Source organism: Copadichromis virginalis, linkage group LG3, assembly GCF_057382275.1.
Source record: "Copadichromis virginalis isolate Kocher_CV1m ecotype Utaka linkage group LG3, C_Virginalis_male_GT1.1, whole genome shotgun sequence".
Taxonomy (NCBI): Eukaryota; Metazoa; Chordata; class Actinopteri; order Cichliformes; family Cichlidae; genus Copadichromis; species Copadichromis virginalis.
Window position 1 is genome coordinate 53,346,605 of NC_140620.1, and position 22,447 is coordinate 53,369,051.

The window sequence follows — 22,447 nt, forward strand, 5'->3', positions numbered from 1 at the left end:
GTTCATGGGACTACCAACAGCCTTCATTAGATGATCTCAGGCTGCCAGAGGAATCATGGGGATCTAAAAGATCAGATGTAGGCAGGAGCGTCACAACTCAGAGTTTTAAAAGTCAGTACTAAGACTTTAAAATGAATTCTAAAATGTACTGGAAGCCAGTGTAATGGGAGTAAAGCTGGTGTAATGTGCTCTCTTTTTCGTGTCTTTGTTAAGAGCCTTCTTCTTCATTTTTTAATTTCAGCATTTTCAGTCCCAATGCCTACTTTTATAAATATTTATATAAGAATAGCTGTAATCTACAACTACTGCTGCCCGTCACTCCTCCCAGGGCATGGGTCACCAAAGGTAGATCTCCACAGATTTCTGCCCTAGGCAATTCTTTCTAGTTGGCTCCAGTTGTAACCCATCTTTTTTGCTTCTGCCTCAAGGTCTCGTCGCCAGGTGTTTCTTGGGCGGCCTCTCTTTCACTTATCTTGGGGGTTCCACCCGAGAGCCTGCCTGCTGATGTTAGTTGGTGGTTTGCGTAGAGCAGGGGTGGACAACTCCAGGCCTCAAGGGCCGGTGTCCTGCAGCTTTTAGATCTCACCCTGGGTCAACACAACTGAATCAAATGATAAGATAAGGTAAGATAACCTTTATTAGTCCCACACGTGGGAAATTTGTTTTGTCACAGCAGGAAGTGGACAGTGCAAAAGTTATATAGCAAAAATGATGAGTTCTTTACCAGGCCTCTGGAGAACTTTAAGACATGTTGAGGAGGTCCTTTAGCCATTTATATCAGGTGTGTTGGATCAAGGACACATCTAAAGCCTTTGAGGCCTGGAGTTTGCAAACCCCTGGCGTAGATCGTGCTGTATCAGCACAATCTTCTAATAGCTATAAAGCAGGGGTTGGTGTCCTGCAGCAAGCAGGTAATAAAATCATTGCACCACTTAACCAGAGTGATGACAACAAGTCATTTTAAGTAGCTTAGTCCATTCTGTCGTCAGTCTTTAATGTGGCTAGTTAAATGAGAGAGCGGCCATCTTATCTCCTTATATGGGTTGTGGACATCAGGCTGGAGCTAATCGTCTCTAAGCTGTAGTCTAACCGCACTGAGTCAGTCAGATTATCATACTCTCCCCACAGAGTACAGACATTTCCATGACAGGAAACGCTATGTACACGAAATGAAACTAGTGGCAGAAGTCATAACAGAGTATTATTAAGATTAAATAATCATGTTCAATGATAATAATGTAAATCATCCTACTTCTTGCCAGTTGTATGACACTGACGCTCTAGACTAACTTTTTGCCATGGGCGTACCGGTACGCCTAACTTTAAAAAGTTAGGCGTACCGGCACAAAAGTTAGGCGCACACAAATTTTATAATAATTGATATAATATAATGTGTTTTTCTGGATACACTGTGCTTTTTCAGCATTCAAAGATTGATGACACCGTGTCAGAGCACTGGCTATGAATTTCAGAAGGATCAGGCCTTAACTTAACAGAAAAGTTAGCAATAGTTCTTTTCCTATTACAGCTACATCCACTTCTGTCGTGCCTAGGCTGCTCACTAGGGCTGGGTATCATCACTGATTTCTATAATCCATTCGATTCCAGTTTTCAAAGTCCCAATTCGATTCAACTTAGCTTCAGACAGTCAGAAATATTATAATTCTGATCATTTATCAGTACTGACTTCATCAGAATTGTGAACATCACAGCAGATGCCTTTGTGTGAAAGTAACTGAGAATAAAACACAGAAAAACATGAAGGAGATTTTCCTGGTCTGGCTTTTTATAGCAGATAACCTTAAAAATATTCTACAATGTTCTGCATATAAAGTTTAAATTACTTCAGTATTGAACAACAGAAAAAAATAGGCTTTCTTGTCCGAGATCATTTAAGTGAAAAAGAGAAAAAGAAAAGAAAAGACAGCAGCCACAGCGCTGTAAACAACGGTAGACTGGTGGGTAATAAGCGAATGAATAACACAGAAAACAGAGATTGGGAAACTGTTCTTGAAGTACAGAGAGAGATAGAGAGAGAGCTAGCTGTGCACGAAGTGTGATTTTAATAGTCGTGGAAGCAAAACAGCAAAATTCATGACGACATTGATCAAATGTGAAGCGCAGTTTGCTGCTTCCTTTGCTGCTGGCTCGGTGGATTTTGGCTGGAGAGAGACAAAACCTGCAGCTCAGAATCAGCGCAAAAAGACGTAATCACAGCGCGGACCAGATGCATCGGGATCGCTAAGCTCCGACAGCGTGTCCGTCTACGGGCCGTCGGGTGAGAAAGCCGAGAAAGACAAAGTTGATTCTGATGCGTCGGGTCTGTGTTACGTCTTTGTGTGGAGTGCGTGTACCTGCTCTCATCTGCTGTTTGGTTGTTGTTGAAATGGTTTTGTGAGCTTTAATCTGAGAATCTGGCGTTTCTGGCAAAACACAGTTATATTTAAAAGTCGATTCAGGATTTAATGAATAATATCGCTTTATTCAAGCTACTCACCTCCCACTTCCACCTGCACTTTCAACTGGACCACGGCCAATCAGAGAGGTCCTGCCCCTTACTATCTCTGATTGGTTTAGTCCACGATAGGGGCAAAATGTGTGTCTGTTGTTGACCACAGGGAAGGTTGCAGATTTTTTTTTAATTTTTTTGCTACCCGAACAGTTGGTCGCACAGGTGCAACCAAATAGTTTTTTTTAGTCGCACCACTGAAAAATTTGGTCGTATTTGCGACCAAATTGGTCGCACTCTAGAGCCCTGACTAATCTAAAGGTCACTAATGAAACACTGAATAGCACTGATAATTCATCTCATGTCTCCTTAACTTTCTTTTAGGACAGTGCAGGTTGGCTGAAGATGGTCTGTGGTTGTCTTGTAGCCCACAGTGTGTGTTATGCCTATGTGAGAGTAAATGGCAATCTCAACCAGCTTTAATGACACCTCTGTAAGGTCACAGATCAAGCCTGAAAGCATGTGTTCCTATAATTTAAATCTGCAAACACAAGTTTGTACAGTATACAAACAGTATATAATTAGCTGAAGAATATTCAGTCCATATTATAATACTGGTTATTATAAAGACTTTTCTTAAACCCATGCTGTCTTATAGTACGAGACCTTCATGAACTTAGAACACTTAAGCAAGCGCAGATTGTGCTTGTTTCAGTATGTGATTCAAAATTCCTAATTTAAAACATTTGTGCCCTGAAATAACTGAAATAGCACAAAGGCTTCTGTCAACAAGAAGCAGAAGTCCAGCAACAGAGAGATGACGTTGAAACTCATGTTGCTTTATTCTGCCAACAGGTAAAATGGATTTTCTGTGTTTATAATATAAAAACGTGTATCTATTCTTTTTTATATCTATTTTTTGTCTTAATTGGTTTGCATCCAAACAGAATAAGGGCGTACTTGTTGTATGTCAAACTCTCACAGGGAGAGTCAAATAGTCTTCAGGGGGAAATACTCACCCATTCACAGGAACAGACAGTGCAGTGTGGTCTGAGCACAACTGAAATGACAAGGCCTCCACAGTCAATACAGCTTTAGAACAAAGTTTAAAAAGGAGCAATGAAACTTGTCCCGCTCAGTTTTGACTAGTCTTTGTATTTGTACAGACTTAATGATAAATAATGAAGAAAATTAAAATCCTTCACCCTTGAAGGATTGTAGGATTGAATGAAAATGTGTTATGAATCTAAAATAAAGTGTGCCACAGGAAGACTTAATACCCTGACCGCAAACATCAAATGGGCATGACTGTAAGACCAAGAATAATGCTACTTCTATAAAGCACATCATCTTTGCTGGAGATTTTATGAACGAGAGCAAACCAGAGTTTACTGATTAAAAGATGAAAGCGAGTTCTGTGGCAACATGTGTATTTCTACCAAAGTCATGTAACATACATTAATGTGTTTTCATTGGACGTTATTTTAATTTCATCAGATCTTTAAAATTTCTAATTGACTTTTCTACCGGCACGTTTTTTTTCTGTACACAGTCGTTATTGTGTTTATTTCAGGAAGCAGGTTTTGTGCATCCTCCCCCCGCCATTTTCCACTGTGGTGACAACACTATGTATCAGCAAAATCGAAAGCAAGACAAAGACAGCCTTCAACTCTGCAACGAAACCACAACAAAGCGCAGTAGTTTGACACAAAGTTCCTACTTGTTTCTTATCATATGTTAATTTAAACAAATAGCTGTCCTGCTCGCCTCCTGCTGCACCTAAACCAGCTGGCTGAACCCAGGTTACATTTCCTGATTTATAAAGTTGATACAAAGGCTAAGAGCAGAGCAAATGTTGATGACAGATAAGCACAAGCTGATTAGTATGACTCCTCTTCTCTTCAAATTTTAGGTTAAACGATCAACACTTACAATTTTCATATTCCTCAGATCACTGGATTGAAATGGAGGATTTGTACTTTATTTACTCATTGCCATGGTAAATTCTGACATGAGAGCCGTATTGGCACTGCTGCATGTGCTTAACTCAGGATAAATATACTCAAAGTCGGTTGAACTTGCTTTGACAAGCCTTTCTAGAAAGCCGCTTGATGGAGTTTGGCCAAAGAAACTAACTAATTCATCCTGTTATTTGTCAGATCTTTCTAAAAGTTGTGAAAAGAATCCACCTGTGGTAAATTCAGTTGATTGTAAATGACTTGAAAAGACACACACTAATCTACATATGCTCCTATTGACAATATATGACAGAGCACAAACCACGCATTGAAGTCCAAGGGATTGTCTGTAGACTCCAGGCTGGGGATGGGTACAAAAGGATTTCTGGACCATTAAAGGTCCCAATGGGCACAGTGGTCTCCATCATCCATACATGGATGAAGCGTGAAACCACAAGCGTGACTTTTCCTAGAGCTGGCCACTTGGCCAATCTTAGTGACTGGTATAACCCCGAGCTAAAACCCCAGTGTTTAAAGCTCATTAACATGTTGAACTTACAGTTTGAATAAGAATAATTTGTACCACTTTAAGATTTCATTGTTTCCATTGTTGGTGTAACAATATAATATACAAAAGGTATGTCTATCATGTCATTTACTGCATGATGGACTGTTTTGTTGCAATTGTAAATTGTTTGTATATTTACCTGAGAGAGGAATAGCAATAGGCCAAGGTGGTTCATGCTCTATGGCAGACTGAGTGAGCAGCTAGTAGCAACTAGCTACTAACACTTGAGAAAAACAGTAAAAATCGGTAGTTAACTTTTTCTCCCGAAGACCAAGTGAAACACAGTTGGGCTGTGTGTTGCACTACCATATTTCAGAGTGGTTTCCCTCTTCGGCGTCACAACACAACAGAGTGGTTTGTAGAACAGCTAACAACAATAAAGGTGTGAGGACTGCTGAGGTGAGTTTTCTTGTGCTGCACACTACAAAGGACAGTGTGTTTGTTAACATCCATCGTACTCAAGCATCGGCTGCTCAGGCCTGCAATGGGTTAGAATATTTGTCCATTGCTGGCTTAAATTTTAGTTTAAATTTATTTTCTGTTTACGTGTGCCCACAAATGTAAATGTGTGCAATGTTCTAGTAAAACCGTTTTGCAAAAACTTATGAGATGTTGTGTATTTATAGAGTAGTGTTTACATCTGCAAGCATTTCCTCTGATGGCACTTTTTCAATGAGCGGGGGAGTCGTGTTCTTGACTGGGTTGCTACTTTGAGTTTGCCCATAATCTTGTCATTACAGCTGGCTGGGCATCATCTAGTTCAGTTACACTGCTCTCATCTATCAGGTCTGGACAATTGTGTCCATACTGCTCAGCATTGATCCCGCTGTGTTGTGTGATGAGAACATGATCAATTACACCAAAAATGAGAGCTTCTTTAATGTGTTTTGCTTCTTGGTAACCTCCTGGTAACTACTGTCAACTAAAACTCATCCATTTGGATTCAGGAAGTAAATCTGTGGCAATTTTGATGGTTATTGATGGTTTCCCTTTTAATATTTTGGCCTTTTGATGGCTGCTAAAATTTAGATAGAGAGACATTACTTAAGAGAATGTTTTTGAGCAAAGCCAAGATGGAAATCGTGTGACTAAAGTCACTTTTTTTTAGGAAAGATCACTGTTTAAGAAATTGGCATTTATTGAGATACATAATTAATAAGCTATTTGGCAAGTAGACCCCAATACCATCAGAGCAACAGATTCTGATTGGTTTACAGCAGGCAGGCAAGAAAATTATTAGACTAGGTCAGGGGTCAGCAACCTTTAAGACCCAAAGAGCCACTTGGACCCGGTTTCCACGCAAAAGAAAACACTGGGAGCCGCAAATACTTTTTGACATCTAAAATTAAGATAACACTGTATATATTGTTTTTTACCTTTATGCTTTGTGTGAACAACTAAGGTTTGTTGCTTATGAAATCCATGAAGTGCTACAGAGAAAATTACATTTTATTCATGTAATTAACACATTTTGAACTCTTAAAGAAATATAACAAAAGGAAAGACACGCAGCTGAACTAAAATGATCCAGCAAACAAAAACTGTTGTGAGCCGCCACCCTTATATCGCCTTTGGACTTTTGGAGCTTTGACCTGACTTTTAAAATATAATTGGAAAAAAAGCACTATGCTGGTAAAAGATGAAAAATAGATATTTGCAAAATTCTGCCTAAATATGTATTTTACCTGGTTAATGTGTGTGGCAGGGCGTGGTCTGCAGCGCCGCTGCAGGGGAGGCGGACGCACCTGAGCGGCACCCGCAATCACGTCTCGCCGCCTTAACGTCTGGCCCATCTACGCTGTTGTTGGTATATGTCGGGCTGTGAGCTGAAAAGTATGCATACAGCAACCGTGTGTGAAAAGTGGTCAATAAAGAGATGCTGAAAAGCGTGTTCATGCAAACATCGTCGGGTCTGCCGTGATATGTTTACAATGGAACTTCTGCTCCTGAACCTCTGCGCACAGCGTCTGTAAATCGGGGCTGTACGAAGTCACTTTCATCTTTACGCAGGACTGTAAGCTGTCATCTGTGAGGCGTGAGCGGTGTTTGTTTTTAACATAGTTCATGGTGGAGAACAGCTGCTGACATAATGTGGATCCGAAGATCCATAATTGGCCTACCTGGGGTTGAAAGTCTCGATAAATGCACGGCGTTCCGGCGGGTACACCGGCTTCCGCGAGTGTGACGCTTATTTTGAGCGATGAAAAAATAATAAAATATAATTTTATTTTTATATTTCACAATCACAATAATCTTCCAATTTAGAACTACAAGTTTTAAAAAAAAGAACTAACATAAATAAAACACACTTCAGCTAAATACTTCTAATTTATTTTCCCAAACCACACGGAGCCGAATTGCTCATAGTTGACATGAAGGGTGTTTAAACACCCAGATACCAGGACAAAAGGGAGGATATCGCACTTAGGGTTAGGCGTGCATGCTTTTGAGGTCAAAGCACCTGAAGTTGTTAGTGTTTTGGCCACACTGGCTCAACAGTAAATGTGCACAAAACACTGAGGCCTGAAAAAGAACGAGAAGTTGAGATGGTTTCTATTTATATAACTAGGTGCTAACTCAACTCATCTGCTGTGGTGCTTGTTCTAATTATGTCTGTTCTTATGTGTGAATGTGGGACAAGCAAGTAATTCATACCAGTAGTAAGTTAGAGTCAAAAATGGAGGGGAGTTTGCAGCACTCGCGAAGTGAGTGTTTGGCAGGAAGAGGTAACACAGCGTGGTCAGCTGATGTCAAGAGAATCAGGTCTGTATGTGCAAAAGTCAAACCTGAAAGACAGCGGTAAACACCAGCTGAGATGTTCTCAAGACCTTCATACAAGTTAAGTAGAGGAATAAAAACCACCACAAAGCAAATGTAAAATGAATCTTTAAAAATGGGTGAAGAGACATTAATGTATTCGTCTAGGTTTGTAGATTTTGAATGGTGACATGCATTTGTAGAGCATTTTTATAATCTTGACCACTTGAGAAGCTTTAACAGACTTAAACAGTGAAAAGGAGGTTTTTGGCACACCAAAACAGGAGTGTTGGGAAATGTATGATTGGCATCTGTGTGATACATTACAAGCACAAAACCGAACCAAAAGCATAGCATTCAGGTGCTGACAGAGGAATGTGTATGATTAATTGTTCATCAATGGCCCACATTTTCACAGCTTCTTGGTCTGAATCATTCAAGGATACTGTAACACAAACCAAGAAAGAAACACATCAGCACTATCTTGCATTTAAAAAAGCAATTGTTGCTGCCCATCAAGAGTTATGAGGTCATTTCTAGAGTAAACAAAGAGTCCATCATTCAACGAGAAAGATCATTCACAAGTGGAAAACATTAAAGACATCTGCCAATCTTCCCAGAAGTGGACGTCCCAGCAAACTAACCCCACAATCAGACAGTGCAATGCTTAGAAATGGCAAAAAAGGGGCGGGGTAGTTCAGTAGGTAGCATGGTCGCCCCATGATCAGAAGGTAGTGGGTTCGAATCCACTGAACGGCTATCCTGAGGTACCCCTGAGCAAGCTACCGTCCCTACAAACTGTTCCCCTGATTGGTGGCTGCCCACTGCTTCACTGAGTGAATGGGTTAAACGCAGATAAAGTAATTTCTCCACGGGGATCAATAAAGTATACATTATTTAACAAAAAAAAAAACAAGAGCTACATCTCAGCTTCTGAAGGCCTCAGTTAGCATGTCAAAGTCTATGACAGAAGGGCTGCCAGGATAAAAGCTTCTCTTTAAAAACAACAGCACAGCTTAGTGTTTCAAAGTCACGTCTGAACAAACTACAAGATTCCAGGACATACGAGGCAAAAGTAAAACGAACTCGGGGTGTGTCTGGCTATTTCAGGAGGTTGAAGCCAGGGTTGCTACAACAGCATATGGTTTGAATTTGCTTCACAGGTCATGTTCAGTGGATGCCTGTACGTAACTACAAAGTCACCAAATGTGTATCCATAATGGCATTTTGACTGACTACAAAACAGACTGAACAATTTTACTACAGCACTGTTGATATTTTATGCAACATTCTTCAAAAACAGACCACAGATGCTCTCAAAGCAGACAGGCCCTGGAGAGGTTTTTCTGCTCCATCGGTGAACTGAAGAACAAGCTGACCACAGATACCGCACCGTCACATCCAGAGCTGAAGCTGCAGCAAGGCCGCGCAGGATGCGGTGGGCTGACGACGTGTCAGTATAGTAGCACAGTGCTGTGACGTAATGATGGAGCAGTCAAAGGCTCACTTTGAGCAAGCACAGCACTTAGTGTCGTTTGAGCTTATTGATCCTGTGCTCTTTCTGCAGTTTAAGGAAAGCCTCCCCCAGAAGCAGCTGGACATTGCAATCAAAGATTCCCCACTGATATGTAAAGAGAAACTGAAAGTATTGTACACTGGAGCGGAGTTTGCAGGATTACACTCTGCAATGTCACTTTTGAGGATGCTGAAAGAGAACAAACTTCAGGACACATTTTCTGAAAAGCTGAAATGAACACATCTAAACATCAGAAACCCCGTGACATCAGCAGAGGGAGAGCTGTGTTTTAGTACACTGAAGAGGATCAAATCCTTTCTTTGAAGTATACTATAGGGTGCGACAGGCTGAACGCATTGGCTGTACTGTGTATTGAGCAGGACTTGATCCAAAAAAACACCAGACTTCAATGAAAGGTTCATTAATATGTTTGTATCCCAGAAATTTTGGCGATGTGAGCTTCTCTCTAAATAATTTTAGCCATATAAGCCAGACTCTCTCTCTCTCCCTCTGCTATAAAATAACATAACACACTCTATAAATGACCCTAAATATGTTTATGTATTTGTTTGCATCTTATTTTGGCACTTATTGCCTTTATTTACTATTAGCTACAGAGTCCAATCCCCACTCTCCTACCTCCCTCGCTTCCCCCCCTTCCTGACACCATGACACCCCCCTCCTCCAATCCCTCTCTCAGCAGCAAGACATCTCCCCCCCTCCCCTCTTCCCAAACATCTCCCAGTGTCACAGTGGATCAGGTCAGGAGACAACTGAGGAAGCTTCGCCCCAGAAAGGCAGCAGGCCCAGACAAGGTGTGTCCTAGGATGCTAAAGGCGTGTGCTGCTGAACTTGGGGAGCCGCTACAACGAGTCTTCAACCTCAGTCTGCGACTGGGGAGAGTGCCCGCCCTATGGAAGACATCCTGCATCGTCCCGGTCCCCAAAAAGAACTGGCCCAATGAGCTGAATGACTTCCGACCGGTGGCACTGACGTCACATCTTATGAAGACTCTAGAGCGGCTCTTCCTCAACCTCCTCCGACCACAGGTACAACATGCCCAGGACCCACTACAGTTTGCATACAAGGCGGGTGTCGGAGTGGAGGATGCCATCCTGTACCTCCTACACAGAGCCCACTCACACCTGGATGGGGGAAAAGGCACGGTCAGGATCCTGTTTCTTGACTTTTCCAGTGCCTTTAATACCATCCGGCCCTGTATGCTTCAAGAAAAACTGAACAGGATGGAGGTGGACCCCTGCCTGGTGGCTTGGATCTCCGACTACCTCACCGACAGACCACAGTACGTCAGGCTGAAGGACATCACGTCTGACACAGTGGTCAGCAGCACAGGAGCACCACAGGGAACTGTGCTGTCCCCTCTTCTCTTCACCCTGTACACCTCTGACTTCTGCTACAACTCTGAATTATGCCACATTCAGAAGTTTGCAGACGACACAGCCATCATGGGGTGTATCTGGGATGATCAGGAAGAGGAGTACAGAAGTCTGGTGAGGAACTTTGTCGCATGGAGTCACACAAACCACCTGCAACTCAACACCTCAAAGACTAAGGAACTGGTTGTGGACTTCGGGAGGTCTAGAGCAGGTCCACTGCCGGTTCAGATAGAGGGGGAGGAGGTGGAGGTGGTCAACAAGTACAAGTACCTCGGGCTGTGGGTGGACAATAAACTGGACTGGTCATGCAACACAGAGCACCTGTATAAAAAAGCCCAAAGCCGACTGTACTTCCTCAGGAGGCTGAGGTCTTTTAACATCTGCAGGAAGCTCCTGAGGATGTTTTACCAGTCGGTGGTTGCTGGAGTACTTTTCTATGCTGTGGTGTGCTGGGGGAGCAGCACAGCAAAGAAGGACTCATCCAGGCTGGAGAAACTGATCAGGAGGGCTAGCTCTGTGGTCGGCATGAAGCTGGACACTGGTGACAGTGGCAGAGAAAAGGACATTAAAGAAACTGATGGACATTATGAACAATGCTGGGCATCCTCTGCACACGGCCATTAACAACCAGAAGAGTCTGTTCAGTGACAGGTTGCTTCTCCCAAAGACAAGAACTAACAAACTTAAAAACTCATTTGTCCCACACGCCATCAGACTGTTTAACTCCTCCCTGGAGGGGAGAGGGAGGGGAAACAGGAGGACAAAGGAGGGGGGAACAACTAAGCTGTAGTGCCTCTTCACCTCACTGTGCAATACCTTTTGAGCAATACTTTTGTAAATAGTCAACGGTGCAATAGACTCAATACTTGAAATGTGCAATTCACTTGTATTTTTATTTTTATTCCTATTTATTCTATTTATCCCCTTCGTATATTTTATTTATATTGTCTCTGTATTTATATATATGTGTGTGTGTATAACTCTGTAACTTCTGTCGGTGCTGTGCTTTTTTGGAAATCGAATTTCCCAGAGGAACCCACCTGAGGGATTAATAAAGTTCTATCTAATCTAATCTAATCTCTAGCTGCGTTTAACTTCCCTTTTGAGTTTTAATGCTATTATTTTGAAGGAATGACTTCCTGTGTAACTGTTGTCGCCGTGCAATTTTCGCAGCAATCAGGGGTGTTGGAGGGGGGAGTTGTAACTGTGTTTATGGAAGTTTATTTTGTCATTAGCAGCCCCCTTGACAAAGACACAATGATGTAAATAAGTACATGTTGAAATATTTTGTGTGACCAAAACTGCGCATTTGTTAAATGTTGTGTAGAAGGTTAAGTTATTTTATGTTGTAAACGTTAACACTTGTAAGTGTATGGATTGTGACTTATACACTGTTTTTGTGTACACATTCCCAGTTCTGATGGTGAGATTGAGGGTTTATTGCCATTAAACCTAAAAATTCATCAGTAAAGTGCTGTCCTTCATTCCAGTAGGTTTGTTTCCCTCCGGTTGCCTGCTACTTTTCTTTAAAGACCAATTTTTTTCTGCGGTACATACCAACTCCTTTTATTGGGAACAAGTTGTTTGAGTCACTATGCTGCAAAATAGTTGTGATATTGCAACTGCAGTGTATTGGTAGTTTCTAGAGTTCCACACATTTTGCATAACATCCCTAGCAGCATCAACAGAAAGTGAAAAGATTTTTCTGGCATTGTAGCATTCTGATCATTCAGCCATCAATACATCACTCTTGCATATTTTGTTTTTTCCTAGAAAAAAAAAGCCTTGTGCTAGTGTGCACAGAAACAAATAGTCAAAAGGTTTGTGGGTAAGTTTGAGAGAGGATGTGTGTGTATGTGAGTGGCATTCTGGGTATTTCTCTATATAGTTTTGTTTGTGTTGCTATGACGAGGTGTTGTGGCTGCAATGTGGTATCGAGGATGTGATGCTGCTGCTGTTAGTGTGAACTATATAATGCATTTGTTAGCCAACCCAATATCACTATCTGTCACCACTGATGGAGATTTTAGAGAATCTAAACATCCGGACATCCGGTAAGAGGCTGTTTTCTTAGTGAAAAGTTTTTTCCCATTACAGCCATGGAAAATTAGTTAGCCAGAGTCACTTCTACAGAAAGTCTAAGGAGCAACTATTCACATTGACCTAATTTTGCAGGAGTCTGCCCTTGTTTCATTCAGCATGAGCCATGGCCCATTATTATGTCCCATGAGCCATGAGCCATAATTTCATAATGGTCCAAATTAATAGAAAAGACCAGTAAAGTCATTTTTATTTACTTTCCCTTTGACATACATTTTTCATTCTGTCATCCACACCCCACCCCACCCCACTATCTGAGAACCAGTGCAGCAGGGTGGCACGATGCCACAAAGCTGATAGAATCTCAGACTGTTTTCTGCAACATGTCATTTGTATTCAGTCATCTAAATCCAATGGAGCACATTGGTATATTCATCTATTCTCTTCTACTTATCCTTGCAAGGGTCCCAAAGAGCGCCTGGAGTCTATCCCAGCTGCCACAGCCATTAGGCAGAGCACCCTGGTCAAGTCGGGGGAAATAAAAGAATTCCAAATCTTCCCCAATGACAAAGTGTCTGAGGAATGTTTGCTGAATCCATGTCAGTAGGAAGTCAAACTCAGTACTACCTAAATAAAGTGGCTGTCTTTGTTTATGTGAATAAATGTAAGAATTGTTCAGTTGTAAGTTTGCCTTCCAGATCAAAGTACTTTTCCCTTCATATGCTGCAGGATGACCATCCTTGCAGAGAAAAGTACTTGTGAAGTCTAAAACTTGATGACAGCGTGGCGTACTCCTTAGGCCCAAACTTTATCTTCTTCCAACGCAAACCTCCATGAAATGCAAGACAAAGAAAAAGAAGCTGTGGTGTTTTTTAGTTGGTGGGCAAGTTCTTTTGTCTGAGCAATGTGGTCAAAATAGGAAATAACACCCCTTCATGCTGCAACTTTCTTATTTGAAGCTGAAAGATTTCATATGCACAGCTATGAGCTTTAGTATAAGAACAGCTTTACTGCTCGGCAGTCTCAGTAAGTACTGGCACTGAATTTCTCTCAAAATCCAAAATGCAAAAACATGTTGAACTGAATTTTAAAAACTGAACTTAAAGTCTATTAAAATCTTTGGGAGGTATTAGTATGTGTTTTGGTCTTACCAGCTCTGAACTTCATTTCTTTGCTGTTCTTTTCAGACTGGATTTCTCGCTTACAGTCTCAGACTGTGGAAGTCTGGCCTGGAGAAGATGCTACACTGCTGTGCGCCAACTTTTCCAGTTCTCCTACTCAAATTATTTGGTTTAGACTAGTCAACCAAACCCAGGCTCACTGTATTTTATCCATTTATATCTCTACTGATCCCATCTCATTCTGCAATGGAGTTAAACACGAAAAGTTTGAAGTGACATCCAACATCTCAACTGTCTTCCTTAAAATCAAATACACAGATTTGTCTGACTTTGGGCTTTATTTCTGTGGATTTTATTGTGGCAGACACCAAGTGATAGTCAACTCAACATATTTAAAGGTTCATGGTAAGAATGATGTAGCATGTTTCATAAGAGCTGACAAAGTGAAACAGATATCAAACCAAACATGACGAGTGAGTGACATCACAGCGACCACAGCCATGTTTTACATGCTGATGGTTTTTAATTCAGTGTGCAGCACAGTGTCATTTTATTTTTATGTTGTTTTCTTGTAAATCTTGGGTTAAGGGAGTTTGTTAAATCTCCTTTCAGTGTTGTCACTCCCAACTTTTTGACATTGTTTTGGTTTCTTTCATTCCTACACTCTGCAGTCTGCAGTGGGTGAAGTGTGAGAGGCTAGTGCTGGCTTCTATTGAAGTACCAGAAACAATCTTAACATTGTTAAGCAAACATCTTAATTTAACAGTATTAAATATAAGAAAATTGTCATTAATTATTTGGGGTTTTTGTAATTAAGTGGGGTTTTTTTATTTTTCATTTCACTTCAATTTACAGTAGTTTTTAATTTTAGTTCGCTTGTTTGCTTGTTTCACAGATCTTTGGTCACTGTCTTTTGTCAATGCTTCATAAATAAAATTATTTAAATTGCTATAGTAGTGATTGTTATCATGATTATTATAGTCAGGGTGATTACACATACGTTACTATTATTCACAAAATTTGTCTGTCCATACATTTTTACACAATTGAGTCTTAAGCAACCAAAAGTACAGACGGGTAGGTCTTAGGCTCCTTGAGGTTTTGATAGATCCCATATGATGATGTCATCATGTTGCCTAACAACCACCCACCAGTGGGCTAGAACTACCAAATTTTCAGCATACATTTACCTACAGTATGTCAAGGTTACGGGTGCAGGACTCACTCTGGGTGAAAGTCAAAAAAGTGGTTTATTTACACAAGTGAAACAGAGTGAAATGTATACAGCCAGTGACTCACTATTACCCACAATCCAATCCAAGCTCACTCACACTCAACTACTCAGGGTCCACGAGGAAGGGAAACAGGCCAGGGTTCAGGAAGTCTACACACAAGAAAAGAAGTTGATGTTCGCAAGGAGCACTAGGAAAACCTGAGGAAATCACTAGGCAAGCTGGGTTACACTGACACAGGTTAGCACAAGGATCCGGCGAAGAATCATATACCACTGAGGCCTTAAGTAGCGCAGGAGTAATCATCGGCGATGGATGACAGGTGAGTGAGGACAAAAGCTTAGTAGAGAATTGTATCCATTTTTTTCAGAATAATGAAATCTAATTTCTATTCATGAAACATATCCATCATGATGTTATCAGGCCTACCAACCACCTAACAACAGACTAAAAGACAATGACCAAATAATGCATTGGCATTAGTATAGTACTGCAGTACAGGTGGAAAGTCTACGTACAGAACTATGTGATTTAGAACAGTGCTCTTCTCTTTTCAGTGTTTTTGTCAACATTGGTGACAAATGGTGATAGTATAGCATAACTCTTTAAGGCCTCTTATGTGCTCTGAAATATACTGTCAACTGTGGGACCTTTTATAGACAGGTGTGGGGCCTTTCCAAATCATTTCCAATCAACTGAATTTACCACAGAGGGACTGTAATCAAGTTGTAGAAACATCTGACAGATGTTGATTTTTTTTTTAAATTTATATTATAGTATATTAATAACCAAAAATCATATTTGATTTAGAAAGATTGAGCAATGTATGGCATCTTTAACTGTCAATATCTACAGGGGGGTAAAAAATATTCATGAACAATGAAGGTGGCATTTTGACAAAATAGCTGGTTGAACTTTGTACATTTGGCCAACCAAGTATTTTTTTTATTTTTTTAAGTATAAACAGAAAGCCGGCATAATAAAGCAAGGAAAGAAACTAGCCCAAAAACACTTCACAGCAATCACCACAATGATTTTTCTTTCAGGCCTCAAGCCTGACTGCGCATCACTGCTTTTGTGACCCATTCAGGCACTGGCTGCTGGGCACGGCTACATCTTTTTTTTAAATTTTCATCACTGTGAATTAGTGGCTGGCTTTGTGTTAGCATTCTGTCTGTGCAGATGTTTGCAAATTGTATTAAGAGCATAATGCTAATTTTCCTCATTCTGCACATGAACTGAAATCAGCTTATTGTAATAATAATTTCTGTATTTGCCACAGTAACATTTTCATTCATTCATGTGATCAGAGCAGAAGTTACAGTAAGACTGAAAGGAAGTCGTAAATACCAACTGAGAAAATTCATGTTCTCACAACCTTTAAAGAAATAAAAAACAATGCTCTGCATTGCACTATGTAAACACACTGTGTAAAAATACACTATGAAATGTTATGGTGCATGTCTTAAGTAAAAGTGAAATTTATGAAACACCTCTGGCATTGCCACCCACACTATTTGACTAAAGGGTCAAATCAGCATACATGTACTTCAGTTCATCCTCCTAACAAAGAAAGCTGCTTTAGCTCCTTTCTATTTCAGGCCATCCTCCCTTTAAGCCATCTTACATCTGACTGGATATGTGAGCTTCTCTAACGTGATCATATTATGGACCCATTCTCACACACCTCATGCAGAGTCATCAATAGTAAAATACTGTCAGAAACTGAGTATTTTGAGCAACATCATGAGTGGGCTTTTGGCATAGAAGGGCTACTTGCACATGTAATGGCCTTATTATTTAAGAAGTTAACCATGTATGATATTATCATCCATCACTGTAATAATATATATGTGACAGAAAATGTCTAACTTGTAAGTTGTGTTTAATATTGTCACCTACTGGGAGAGTGATTCTGAACAAAGCAGGGCAGCTACTATTAAAATATTAGATAACCCAAAGAGTTGCTTAAAATTATTGGAAACATATTAAAAGCTGAACACTCTGAACACACACACGAAGCTGGACACTCTGGTGACAGTGGCAGAGAAGAGGACCTTAAGGAAACTGATGGACATTATGAACAATGCCAGGCATCCTCTGCACATGCTCGTAAACAATCAGAGGAGCCTATTCAGCGACAGGCTGCTTCTCCCAAAGTCAAAAACCAACAGACTTAAAAACTCCCTTGTCCCACACGCCATCAGACTGTTTAACTCAAGGGAGGGCGGGAACAACTGAGCTGTAGGTGCTTTTCTACACTGTGCAATATTTGCTATATTTGTTTTTTTGTTTTGTCTTTTTTTCTTATATTTGACTGTGCAATAATCACTGTGCAATATACTCACTCAAATGAGCAATCCTATTTATCCATATTGTATATTCTGTATCTATATGTGTGTATATGTGTATATATGGTGTATTTATGCTTATATCCTTACTCTCATTCCCTTAATGTATCTGTAACATGCAACTTCTTTCGGTGCTTTGCTACTGGAAACTGAACTTCCCGGAGGAACCCACCCGAGGGATTAATAAAGTTTCATCTAAAAAACACAAATAATTACAGTACTGTGGAAAAGTCTTGAATCATCCCCATTTCTTTATACTTTGGTTTGAAGGAACCAGAATTTCTTGTATTTTTTTTAAAGATGTCTTGAATAATAGACATTGATTGCTCTTTAACTTATTATCAGTCCAGTACTTTTTTTTTTTTTTTTTGCTTGTTCTCTTTCATTCTGTTTTGTTCTTAAGCACTCTATTAGAAGGAACCTGTCAAATAAACACATAATATGTTCCCTTTTCAACAGTTCAATGGAAAATTCAAAAGATAACACAGGTTGACAGACCAACAAGGTGCTTTCCAAAGAGCTATTAGCCAAAAACTTGGCACATTGACATGGTGTATAGGGTGGAGTACAAAAGAACATGTGACAGGTTTAAAGAACTATGTACAACATATGAGGAGTAACCAAAATCCATTTATGGTCAACAAAAGTTATATTATGTGTATATTTTGTATAACAAAAGTAACTTCTATAGTAAATACAGTACCAAACACCGTCTTTAAATTAAAACCTACATACTGAATATGTCTTTTTCCTGAAAGCATTTATGTGGTCACTTTAACAAACAGAATACAGAACCCGGGGGCTGTTTTTAACACACACAAAAAAGAAGAAAAGAAAAGAACAAGGAAAGACAGAGGTTCACCCCGCCTCTTTCTATTAAAAGCAGACTTTCTAGAGCAGAGTTCATTACCGGACATTGCTTTGAGACATGCTGCAGTCATACAACATGAACACATTTACTTTGATAACTACATTACTTTTCTGCAGGCTCAGTGAGTATTGTTCTTTAATTACACTAACCTGGAATAAACATTTACATGTTCATTCAAAGAATTTTTTATTTTTTGTTTACAGAAAGTTAACCGTTTGTCATCTGTGCTTGTTTCAGACTGGATATCCATGTCAGTTTCTCAGACTGTTGAGGTCCAGCCTGGTGAAGAAGTCACGTTGCAGTGCACCAATATTTCTTCATATAGTGGTGTAACATTCTGGTTCAGACTGATCAACAGAACAAATGCCAGCTGTATCGCAGTCATGTTTGAAAGAACAAAAAGCGTTTCATACTGTGATGGATTACAAAGTGAATCCTTTGAAATGAGCTCCAACATCTCTACTGTCTTTCTCAAAATCAAGCAGGTGGCTGTATCTGACTCTGGACTGTATTTCTGTGGATTTTACACAAGTGGACGTCCACTTTTTAGTGTGAAGCATTTAAAAGTTCAAGGTAAGATTTAATCTGCATGCTTGTTTGGATTTCTTTGTTTTTTTTTCCTCCTTTTAATACGTTTCTTAAAACCAGTATAAAATCTGAATGTGTTTTTTTCAAATGACATCAAAATAACAACTGTTCATTACAATCAAAGGCTATGATGAACTTGATGATGACATCAACAACATGTCTCAAAGTAAGAGTCCTTTCTTTAGTCTGTTAGCCAAACAGCCAAACCCAGAAAAAGAAAAAAAAAAATTCTAATGACTGATTTTTGTTGCAGACATTTCTGGTGACAAAATGGAGGTGATGTGTGCGATCTTTGCTACTCTGACCGTTTTCCTCATACTGATCATCGCTGGGCTGCTTGTTAAAATCAAAAAGCATCAGAAAGGTACTCCTCTGGCTTTTTTCATGTCTGTCTTAATTTTTCTTTCCAACATGGTGGCAACATGGTGCCTTTTTCAGAAAGGTTGGAATAACAGGATTTATTATTATTAAAACAAGCCGTGAACAAGAAATATGCAAAAAAAATAACGTTATAATATCACCATCTACAAAGAATATAGTTTTGCCCATTTAGTTAACCATTTAGCCTAACAATAAAAAGGCGACATTACTCTTCAAAAAGCGAAAATGCAAAGCTAATACTTTTGGAACACCAATTAAAAAAAAACAAAACATCCAATATCTTTTACTGCGCATGGCTTTCACACTTAATCACATTGTTTTATTAGAACATGAGAAACTTAGAGCACAGTAGAGGGTCACAGCAGAACATGGAAACTGCTTCTTCCTCAGTTCAGTTCAATTTAATTCAAGTTTTTTATTCAATTCTCTTCATGCAGCACCAAATCACAACAAGAGTCTTCTTAATGTGACTATTTCCGAAATGTAGGCTTTTGTTCTAAAGTCTAGAACTTCAAATACTGCAGTTTAATCAAACCCCGTGAGGCATACCTTATAGAAATACATAATACTTTGTTGCTGTGACACCCAGGTTTATGGCAACAATGTGATGGGTCGGTCACTGAAGACGACCTGTAAGCATCACATGTAAAAACATTATGTTAACATAATTTTTGCCATGCAGAGTTACTATTTAACCTCTCAGCATCCACCAGATCTCAGGCGGTCCATGTAGTATTTACTAAATTTACTATAACCCTTTAATATTTTAAGTATTTAAGAATTTGGATTTAACCAAAACTGCAGTGAAGCTGATGTAATGTCACTTTGTGTCAATTTGCAATGTAAAACCTAAATTAATATGAAGTACAGCTAATAAGAAAATTCTCCTGGAAGATTTTTAACAGTTATTTGAGCAGATGTGTTTTGTACCTCTCACTCTGTTTCTCTCTGTTTGTCACTAAGCTGAAGATGAACAGCAAGATCAACAACAGAGTGAGGTGAGTCCGGCTTCCTGCTATATATATATATATATGATGCTGCACATGTCAAACCTGTATTTTCTCTTGTAAACTACATGCGATGAATTTCTGCACTTTACAGAATCTGGGCTCTGATTACGTGAACTATGCTACAGTGACCTTTGGTCGAAAACCACGAAGAAGAGAGCCTGAACCAAATGTTGTGTATGCAGCCACCAGATAGATTCAGGAGGCAACTGAACTGCAGCTGCGAGTGAAACCGATGTCCTTTTGCTCTGCTCTTTATGACAGACCTGTGGGGGGAGTTGTTACTTTACTTTTCATTTTGCATTGAAGACCTGTTTGATCTGAAGAATAAGATTTGTGTTTTAAGACGGAAGACTTAAGTTACTCATGTCTGCTTAGGGTCACTTGTGTGATAGAATATGGAGCTGTGGAAGATTTAGTGAAGTACACGTGAGGTTTGTGGCATTTGATGGGGAGAATCAACACAGTAAAGGCTAAGAACAGCTGATATTAAAATCCTGAGGCCTGTTAGCTCAAAGTTTTGAATAAAAAGTATGAAAAGCTGTGAAAACTCAAAAATCACCATGACTGTGTCATTTTGCTGCATGTCTGATTAAAATATTCAACATATTTTAAAACTGTTTTTTTATTGTACTTACTAAAAATAATGGCAAGGACAAGCCGACTGTCTGCATGAGTGAGGTGTCTGCAGGTTTACACTTCCAACAGACTTACACCAACTGAATTCACACAGTCCACACGTCTCTGTGAAACTTGTGAATGCTCAAAGCAGTGTGAAACGTTTACCGCCTCATCTGAAACCACTCACTCTGGTCCAGACTGTGAGCGTTTCAGCAACGACAGATCGAAGCAAAGCTATGGCGGATACAGCTGCAGTCCATCTCCTGTGTGACATGCACTCTGCTGTTCAATTTAACAACAACTACTCAACAATTTAAGGAGGGATTACATTAAATTTATTTTACATGAATTTCAATGCTGTGAAAAACTTATTTTCATCCTTCCTGAGTTTTTTCTTTATTTTGCATATGTGTCACACTTACATGTTTCAGGTCATCAAACAAAATCCATTTTAGACAAAGAAAAGAAAAAACTGAAAAGATGCAGATTGGAAATAATGACTTCAGGAATAAAGGGAAACTATTCAGATGTTTAAAAGTACTTGTCTGAAAACTGGTTATTTCACCCTTAGCAGGAAGAACTACAATCAAGCACTTACAATAACTGGCAATAATTTTGCCTGGTGCTCGAACCGGTGCTTAAAGAATGGAGAACACAAACTTTGTCCAAAAACCTCTCATGTTCAGCTGTTTTTTTGTAAAAAGATAACAATGTTTGCCTTTTCTGCAGCTAGGGGGTATATATGGTATCACTCTTGGCTGGAAGCAGTGCTTAAACAATGGAAAAAACACAAACTTTGTTCAAAAACCTCTCATGTTTAGCTGTTTTCCACTTTTTCTTTGGTCATTTTAGCCTTTTTGGCCAGGGTGCAGGGAGTATCTGCCCTCAAACAAGAAGACAGCCGCATGTAACTACGACGGTGTTTGCTAGTTCACCTTACATGGATTAATTTAATAACGTGGTTAGCCTACTCAACGTAAATTACACACGGACAACAATAAGCTACTCACCCAGAGAAGAACGGCTGCTGCTGCATCATCATCCGTCATCATTTCTGCTACACTGGCAGGGCTAGGGGCCAGGACTCTCCTCTTTGGGTTCTTGGGGGATGTTGCTAACTCCGGGTCCGATAACAGGCACCACACACACACTCGGTGCTCTGCCTTGCAGCAAGCTATCAAATATGGTGCATTTCTCAGCTTTTAAAAAAGCACTATGCGTCGCCAGGTGTTTCATCAGATTCGAGGAGTTACCTCCTTTGCACAGTATCGCCTTAAAGCACTTGTTGCAGGCTGCTGAGTTTGCATCTTTTGCTGTGAAGTACAGCCAGACTTTTGACCGCTTCGCCTTGGGTGTTTTTAATCTGTAGCTCTACTCTAAAAGAATGTACGTACCTGGGCCCGCCTACTATCCTCGGAAAGGTAAAATGATTGACTAGAATCCAAAGTGAAACAGGATTGGAATTGAACTTTAGAGTTTTCCTGAACTATTTGTGACATTATTTTCTTGTGCCAGTTTATGGAGCTTGGAATCTCTTTTGCAAAATCCAAATTTCAAATTCAGACTTGTACTTGTGTTACATTTAGTCTG